This window comes from Pleuronectes platessa, chromosome 18 (assembly GCF_947347685.1).
Source record: "Pleuronectes platessa chromosome 18, fPlePla1.1, whole genome shotgun sequence".
NCBI classification, from domain to species: Eukaryota; Metazoa; Chordata; class Actinopteri; order Pleuronectiformes; family Pleuronectidae; genus Pleuronectes; species Pleuronectes platessa.
In genome coordinates, this window is record NC_070643.1 from 8,458,108 (window position 1) to 8,465,240 (window position 7,133).

A 7,133-nucleotide genomic window follows, 5' to 3' on the forward strand; every position below is an offset into this window, starting at 1 on the left:
GGGACAAAGCCTGTGGCAAGCATAACTAGCATTAACCTTCATTTAACTTATACCTACAACGTCACAGCATATATGAAACTTGTAAACACACAGAATTGAGTAAACAGTCTTGCTTAACATAACGTATAATTATTAAGCCCAGATTATGTTACCAGTCCGAGGGAAAGAGGAAAAGAAAGTTGCTGTTCAGTTTGCAGTTCTGTGACGTCTCCTGGCTTTGTGGTCGTAGAGTTCTGCATTCGCGATTCTGTCGAGCCGTGTGTTCAGATGCTGGTTGAAGTTTTCCTGCAGGACATCGCTACGAAGAGTTTTGTAGAGCTTGAAGGGCGAGGAGATGTCCTTGAAGATGAGCTGGGAGCTGCAACTCTGACCTCTGGTTGTGGGTTGGATAGAATAGATAGAATAGAGGGAAGCTGGATCAGCCAGGCGCCCCCCTTGGCGATGTAGGAGAAGAGAGGCTGGACAGCCTGCTGGCCATCGAAGGATTGTGGAGAGAGAGGCTGTAGCAGCCTTCCGTCCTTGGAGGGATGAGAGAGGAGAGAACGATTTTGGGGAGACCTCTCCTTATATTGGCCCCGGTGACCTCACAGGTCTTGGACCAGAGTGACCAATTGGAGTTGGCCCTGGTGGTTCTTGACACCTTTGTGGGACATTGTCCAGACCCCAGGACATGCAGCATCCTGTTACATCCTCTGGGAGACAGAGTTCCTTGACTTTCTAAGATCAATGGAACCTGTGGCATCTTGGGGGATTGAGTCCACTCCAGCACATGCGGCATGTTTGTTTCAAGTTTGACTGAAAGGAGGCCTGTGGTTTGCACAAAAACCATGTCCCAACACCGGTGATAGGCCTGGTCGCGTGTCACTCAAAGTGCAGTCAGCCAAAAAGAGGAAGGCCTCATAAATAATTAAAGAGGCAGGAAAAACAGCCTGTTCTATTTAGCCAGAGAGAGGCAGAAGAGAGGACATGGAAATATACATTGCTGCAATTTTTTTTCGAATTTGAATCACTGAAATATCATCTTAGGGTTACCAATAACTCAAATGAAATCTTGGAAAGATGTAATATATGGGCAATTTAACATTCTTTCTCCTTTGTTTTGTTAATAAGCTTGTTTAAATGACCATCATTGACACAAATCGACAACAAGAAGCCTTTAAAACAGCCCGAACCATGGGATTTATTAACACCAAACTACACAATAAACAGAACGTGCAAAACCAGCAGACCACATGCTGGAAGCCCCCTCTTCTGATTTGGGAGCCACGCCCTGCATGGCCTCACAACCTGACAACAATCCTAACTCAACCGATTCAGAAGAGTTGGGTTTGGCTTCAGCCGTCCCGATGGTGACAGAGCGTCTGGACAGATTGGTTAAAAAGTATCCTCAGGTGTCTTTGGCTTGTGCTGTGACCCAGGCCATGTTTAAGCATTGTAATGATTTTGTACAGTTTTATTGATACTGAGGAGTTAGATGTGCCTATTTCTCCTCAGTTTGTCAACCTGTTGTCTGCTGTGGCAGTGAGTAGTGCGGTGGTTGTTGTCACATAGGTAGTTGTTTGTTGACGTGCCTTCACACACAAACATCAAACAGAATGATATTGATGTAGGTGAGCAGGCACATGCACACATGCACATCAAAGGGGGCTTGAGCCCCTGACCTTTTTTCCTTTGTCCCTTTTTTTGGGATGCTTTTTTTAATAAAGGAAACTGTACTTCTGTTCGTGCACTGCTTCTCTGTCAAACAAATACATTGATTGAATTAACAATCAATATCAGTTCGGGAGATCGTCTCTACCCTCCCTCCCTCCACGTCTCCTGCACAGTGCTGAGCACTAGAGCTGTGGACATTGCTTGATTCATAGCTGCATCGCGGCGTGGACAACTTTGCATTGATACAGAGACAGAAAATTATCGAATCATGTTGTTTTAAGCGATGTCCCACCAATGAATAATTCGAAGTCTACAATCAAAATGATGCAGTCTAAGCAGGACACACAGAGCAGTGGGCAGCCATGCACGGCGCCCGGGGAGCAGATGTTGGGGGAGTGAGGTGCATTGCTCAGGGGCACTTAGACAGTGGAGTAGGTGCATCTGGGTCCATCTCACTCCACAAATCCTAACAAAGTGCATCAACCCCGAGGGTACAAACCCTGAACAACAAGAATCAAGAAATTACAATTCCTTCAAAAATAAAGCAAAACAAAGTGGTATAAGTAAGTGCCATTTAAGTGCTACTAAATTGTTAGTTTCAAATTTTTGTATTTTTTGTATTTTTTTAAAATTTATTATGTATTTTTTTTAATATATTATATTTTTAGACATTGATGCGGGCCATTAAAAAATGGATGGCGGGCTGCAGATGATTGCGGGCCGTAGTTTGGACACCCCTGGGTTAGAGCAACAGACATTATGCGACTTCACAGGCTTCGTATTTTTCCTTATGATGAGTGAATTCAGTGAATCCATCCAATGAGAAGGGAGGATCTCTGGCATCAGAACATCGCCGGTTCTAACATTAAATGATCCTGTTTTTTCTTTATTTTTTCCCAGATACAAATGTCACCTTAAACACAGCTGGTCAGTACCGAGGACTCCTGTTATAAAGAGAGAGGTTGGAGCAGTATCTGGATTCTCCCACAAACTGCAAATGACTCAATACTTTGGAACAGGTATGCACAAGTGTAAGCACAACATCCTGCTGGAGGTCTTTTACAATATGTTTTCTTATTATATTACTTGTGTGTTTTACAGTTTGCCAGGGAAAGCTTTTCTTAAACACTGACATCCCAGGACACAACATTGACAAGCTGCCCGCCGCCTCTGCTGAACACTGTCAGGCTCTGTGCACTGATAAACCAAGCTATACATATTTCTCTTATAACAGGTAGTGTGAAACAAGCACTTAAATAAACTTGAAATCCTCATGTGGCAAACAGAAATACATTCAACATTAGAAAGTGTGAAGTAACTGTATGTATTGTCTCTATATATATCTATATATATATATATAGATATATATATATATATCACCTTATTTGTTGTTCCTGGGACAATATCTTGATAATCCTATAGAGGGTTGAACATTTTGTTCCGCAAATTAGCTAAATATGTTCATCTGCTTGGTTTTGTCTTAACTGTCTAAACTTATTTTTTATGCAGTGATGACTTCCAATGTTACTTGAAGGGAAATCCATCTGTAACGGTGACTAGAGCCAAAATGGGAGTCACATCTGGGATACCGGTGCAGCTCTGCCAGATGGATAACAGTATGTATCACGAACCAACACTGAGACTGGACACACTGTTTGTGGACCATCACAAACACTGACTCTAAACTGTTTTACACACAAGTTTATGAAGAAATGAAACTTTCACTCATTATAAATCCAGCAAATATCAATAATGAACTGAGTCTCTGACGTTTTGCAACATGTGTAGATAAGTGACATTTACATCTTTATGTAATACTTGTTAGAGTAGTACGTGTGTGCTTTGGCTAGCAGGGGGAGTCTGACCCTCTCCCTCTCTGCTGACAGGTCGGCTTCGAGTGTCTAATGAAGGAGTTAGTTTCCAAGGTTCTGACCTTCGATTTGAGTCGATGGATGATCCAGAAACGTGTCAGAGGACCTGCACTACAGATCCACTTTGCCATTTATACTCAGTTATATTCAGGTACAGTGTTCATTCATGTCAACAAAATCATGAACCAGCAAGTAAGTTCACACAGATAAATCATGAAACATTTAACTTGATCTTCACTAGAAAGGACCATGCCCTAACAATATGTGATTGAAAGGTTTGAATGGAAATTGATAAATTGGATGTTGAGGAAATAATGAATGGACATTGAGGGAAGAGGTTGAGGTGAAGATAGGAGATGAGGGAGGGAGGAAAGAGAGGATGAAGGAATGAGGGAAGGATGAAGGGAAGGGAAGATAAACAGAGCATTATGGGTTGATCAAGTATATTTAGTCATGCCAGGTGATTGCAGGTGTGGTTAAGGTTAGGCCCTGCTCCTAAGTAGACTTGTTAACTTCCTATCAGATCAACTATCTGGTGTTGTCTACATGGTGTTTAATCTTGTTTTTTTAGATTTTGTGACCAAGGCTACGCTGTTATCTCAAGCGTGTCATCACAGCACCAGCTCCACCCAAAGTTAATACAATGAATAATGTCGTGTCCGAGTTCTAAAGAACTGTGTATAGACACATACACACACACACACACACACTTCATGCCTCTCTCTGGACAGTTGGTTGGTCCTCATATAATCAGTTGTTTGCCATTTAAAAACACAGATGGTTGATTTTGTGTTGTAACATGAAAGATAAATTAAATAAGTTTTCATCTTGCTTCACTTATTTGAAAGTCAGTATTCACTGAGCCCTACTTCTTATTGCAGAGAGATAAAGTATCAGTGAGATGAGCAATGGTATTAAAATGTGTCTCTGCAACAATATATTCTAATACAACCATTCAATGACATTATAAGATGTCTGCTTGTATTAATAATTCATGATAAATGTTTCAAATGCCTGACAGTTTTGCTTTTTGGACATTTTAATTAATATTTTTGTATCTTCTGGCACAAGGCTTTGAAACCTTTCATTGTTAGCATCTGTGACTCCTAACCCAAGAAGATATAAGAAATATATCTTTTGTGAATTATGGTCCCAAGTTGTGGAACAGTAGCCTGACGTTGTCATACTCACAATTCTAGTCAGAATGTGAGTCTGAGACCGCGCCATTGGGCTGTGATTATGGGGTGTGTTTCAACCGAACCAGGAAATAAAATGCCTCTTCGCTCTATTGGATAAACCTACAACCAATCAGAGCAACGTAGTATGTGACGTATGTTAAGCGACGCATTGTGAGTTATTTACTAACGCCGGGTTCACACCAGATGCTGGAGCGACGCCAAAGCGACACTTAAGCGCAGCGCCAAGCCTTAAAGGGGACATATTATGAAAAATCCACTTTTGTAGCGCTTCTACACGTTAATGTGGGTATCTGGCATGTCTACCGTCCCAAAAACTCTGGAAAAAAACAACTCCCGCAATTTGTTGTGGTTCCTCTATGTAAGAAACTATACGATAGAGTGCGTCGAATGGGAATACGACCAGAATTGACGTCACAGTCGGTCTACATGGCATAGCCCCCCCCCCCCGGAGGCGGAGATCTGGTGGAGGAGGAGACCGGGTTACGTTATGAGCCACAGCACCCTCCTCAGCTCGAGGCGGCGGGTGTTAGCTGGGAAGCTAGCCGAGGGGGGACGCTAACCAGCCGGTGAGCGGGTTGAGAGGCTGGGATCTGGCCGAGAAGCAGAGCCTGCGGTCGGGGTAAGTCACGAGCCCAAGCCCCCTCCTCAGCTCGGGCTCGCTGGGTGATGTCGTCGGGATGCTGGCTCCATGTCAGCAGCTCTGGATCTGTCGGTGTTTGTTTCCGGTTAGCAGCAGGGAGCTAACGCTAGCTTGCTGTTAGTTTGTGTTTAAAGTTGCTTCAAATGGCTGCTTGTGCAAGTTTTTACAGCAGTATTGCATGTGGCAGCCCATCCGGGAAGCAGCAGAGATCTGGCCGAGAAGCAGAGCCTGCGGTCGGGGTAAGTCACATGCCAAAGCCCCCTCCTCAGCTCGGGGCTCGTTAGGGGATGTCGGGTTGCTGGACCCATGACTGCGGCTCGCTTCTGGCCGGGAGTCTAACCCGAGTCGTTGCTTCTGTGTGTGTCCCCGGTTGAAACAGCAGGTATAACTTAAAACAGCTGTTTGTGGAGCTTTGTTAGAAAATAGCATCGGAACGTGTTCCAGGACCCCGGTCTCCGGCTGCAGCCGGTAGCCTCTCCTGTGATGCCCCGGCGGCGGAGCGGAGGAGGAGGAGGGGGGGGGGGGGGAGACCTTTTTATAACTTTTGTGGCCCGTACAGATTTGCTCCACGCAGCCCGAGCGGCACGAACCGGTGCTGGTCACCAGCAGCTCGTTGCCGCCTCCGTCGCTCGCTTTAAAATAGACTCATACCTGGGGTTTTAAGTGCATTTCGCCGCAAACGTTGCAGCAGTGTTAGCCTCCAAAGCTGTAGCCCCTCCACGATCCCTTTGTCTGTGTGTGTGTGTGTGTGTGTCTGTTCATCGATGAAAACTATTTTATGTTCGCTATGTGGTATGAGGTCGGGATATCCGAGTTACCCTGGACGCAGCACAGCGATGTTGTTAGCAGCTGAACGAAGCAGTCCGGAGCTAAGCCTCCCCTGCTCGGGGCTTCATGTCCGCACACGGGCCGTCAGTCCACGCGGAGGGGAACCCGGACAGACCCGGGTCTGGGTGAGGGGTTCCGGGAGTGAGGGCGTGACAACAACCGGACTGAGACGTCGAGAACCGTCAAATCGAACTAGCTCTCAGCGGCTAGCTGGTCTCTCATCGGGGCTTGAGAGTACAGCAGCGCATATTTTAAGTGTAGATATGTGTGTATACACACATATCTAATGCATGTATTTAAATAATGTACATCTTTATCAGAAGGTGTAGTAGTTTGAAAATTGTTGCTTCAATGAAGAAACACAACAAACAGATACAGAAATATATGTGTAGGACAGTGACTTAAAATGATTTTAACAACCTTAAATATGCTAAGGGGAGATTTAAGATGTGTGTGTGTGTGTGTGTGTGTGTGTCTGTGTGTGTGTGTGTCGGGGGCAGGGCAGTGAGAAGGGGGATGGGTTGTTGGTGAGAGGGGGGGGGGGGGGGGGGGGGGGGCACTCAAAACAGGTCAATCTGAGGAAGGTGTCAGGCCTGGACTGAAATGGGGACTAAGATGCAGAGGATTACACGTACCAGCACACTTTATTGAATTCCGATCCTCTATGAAGAGTGACAAACAATTGGGCTATGAAAAACTCACTTAATATATCTATGACATGAAAGAATAACTCAGGGATAGAAAAACTCCCTAATAAATTCAAAACACTCACTAGACAAGGAAAGAGGTATGAAACATAAATCGCTCCCGAAGGATGACTAACAAAAGGCTGGAGCAAGAAATCAAAAGCGCTCCCGAAGGAGGAAAACCAAACCACTATGAAACGGGACAAAAGAAAAGGCTCACCTAAACAGGAGGCTCATCAAACTAACTAAAACTCTC

The 7,133-nt window shown here is 44.7% G+C and overlaps 1 long non-coding RNA gene across 1 annotated transcript; it reads left to right on the forward strand.

Moving 5' to 3' along the window:
• Window positions 1–2,215: 2,215 nt before the first annotated feature.
• On the forward strand, window positions 2,216–4,147 carry LOC128461547 (uncharacterized). The gene is made up of 4 exons (XR_008342277.1): window positions 2,216–2,672; window positions 2,755–2,887; window positions 3,163–3,269; window positions 3,540–4,147. It is a non-coding gene; the product is annotated as an uncharacterized LOC128461547 (long non-coding RNA).
• Window positions 4,148–7,133: the final 2,986 nt, after the last annotated feature.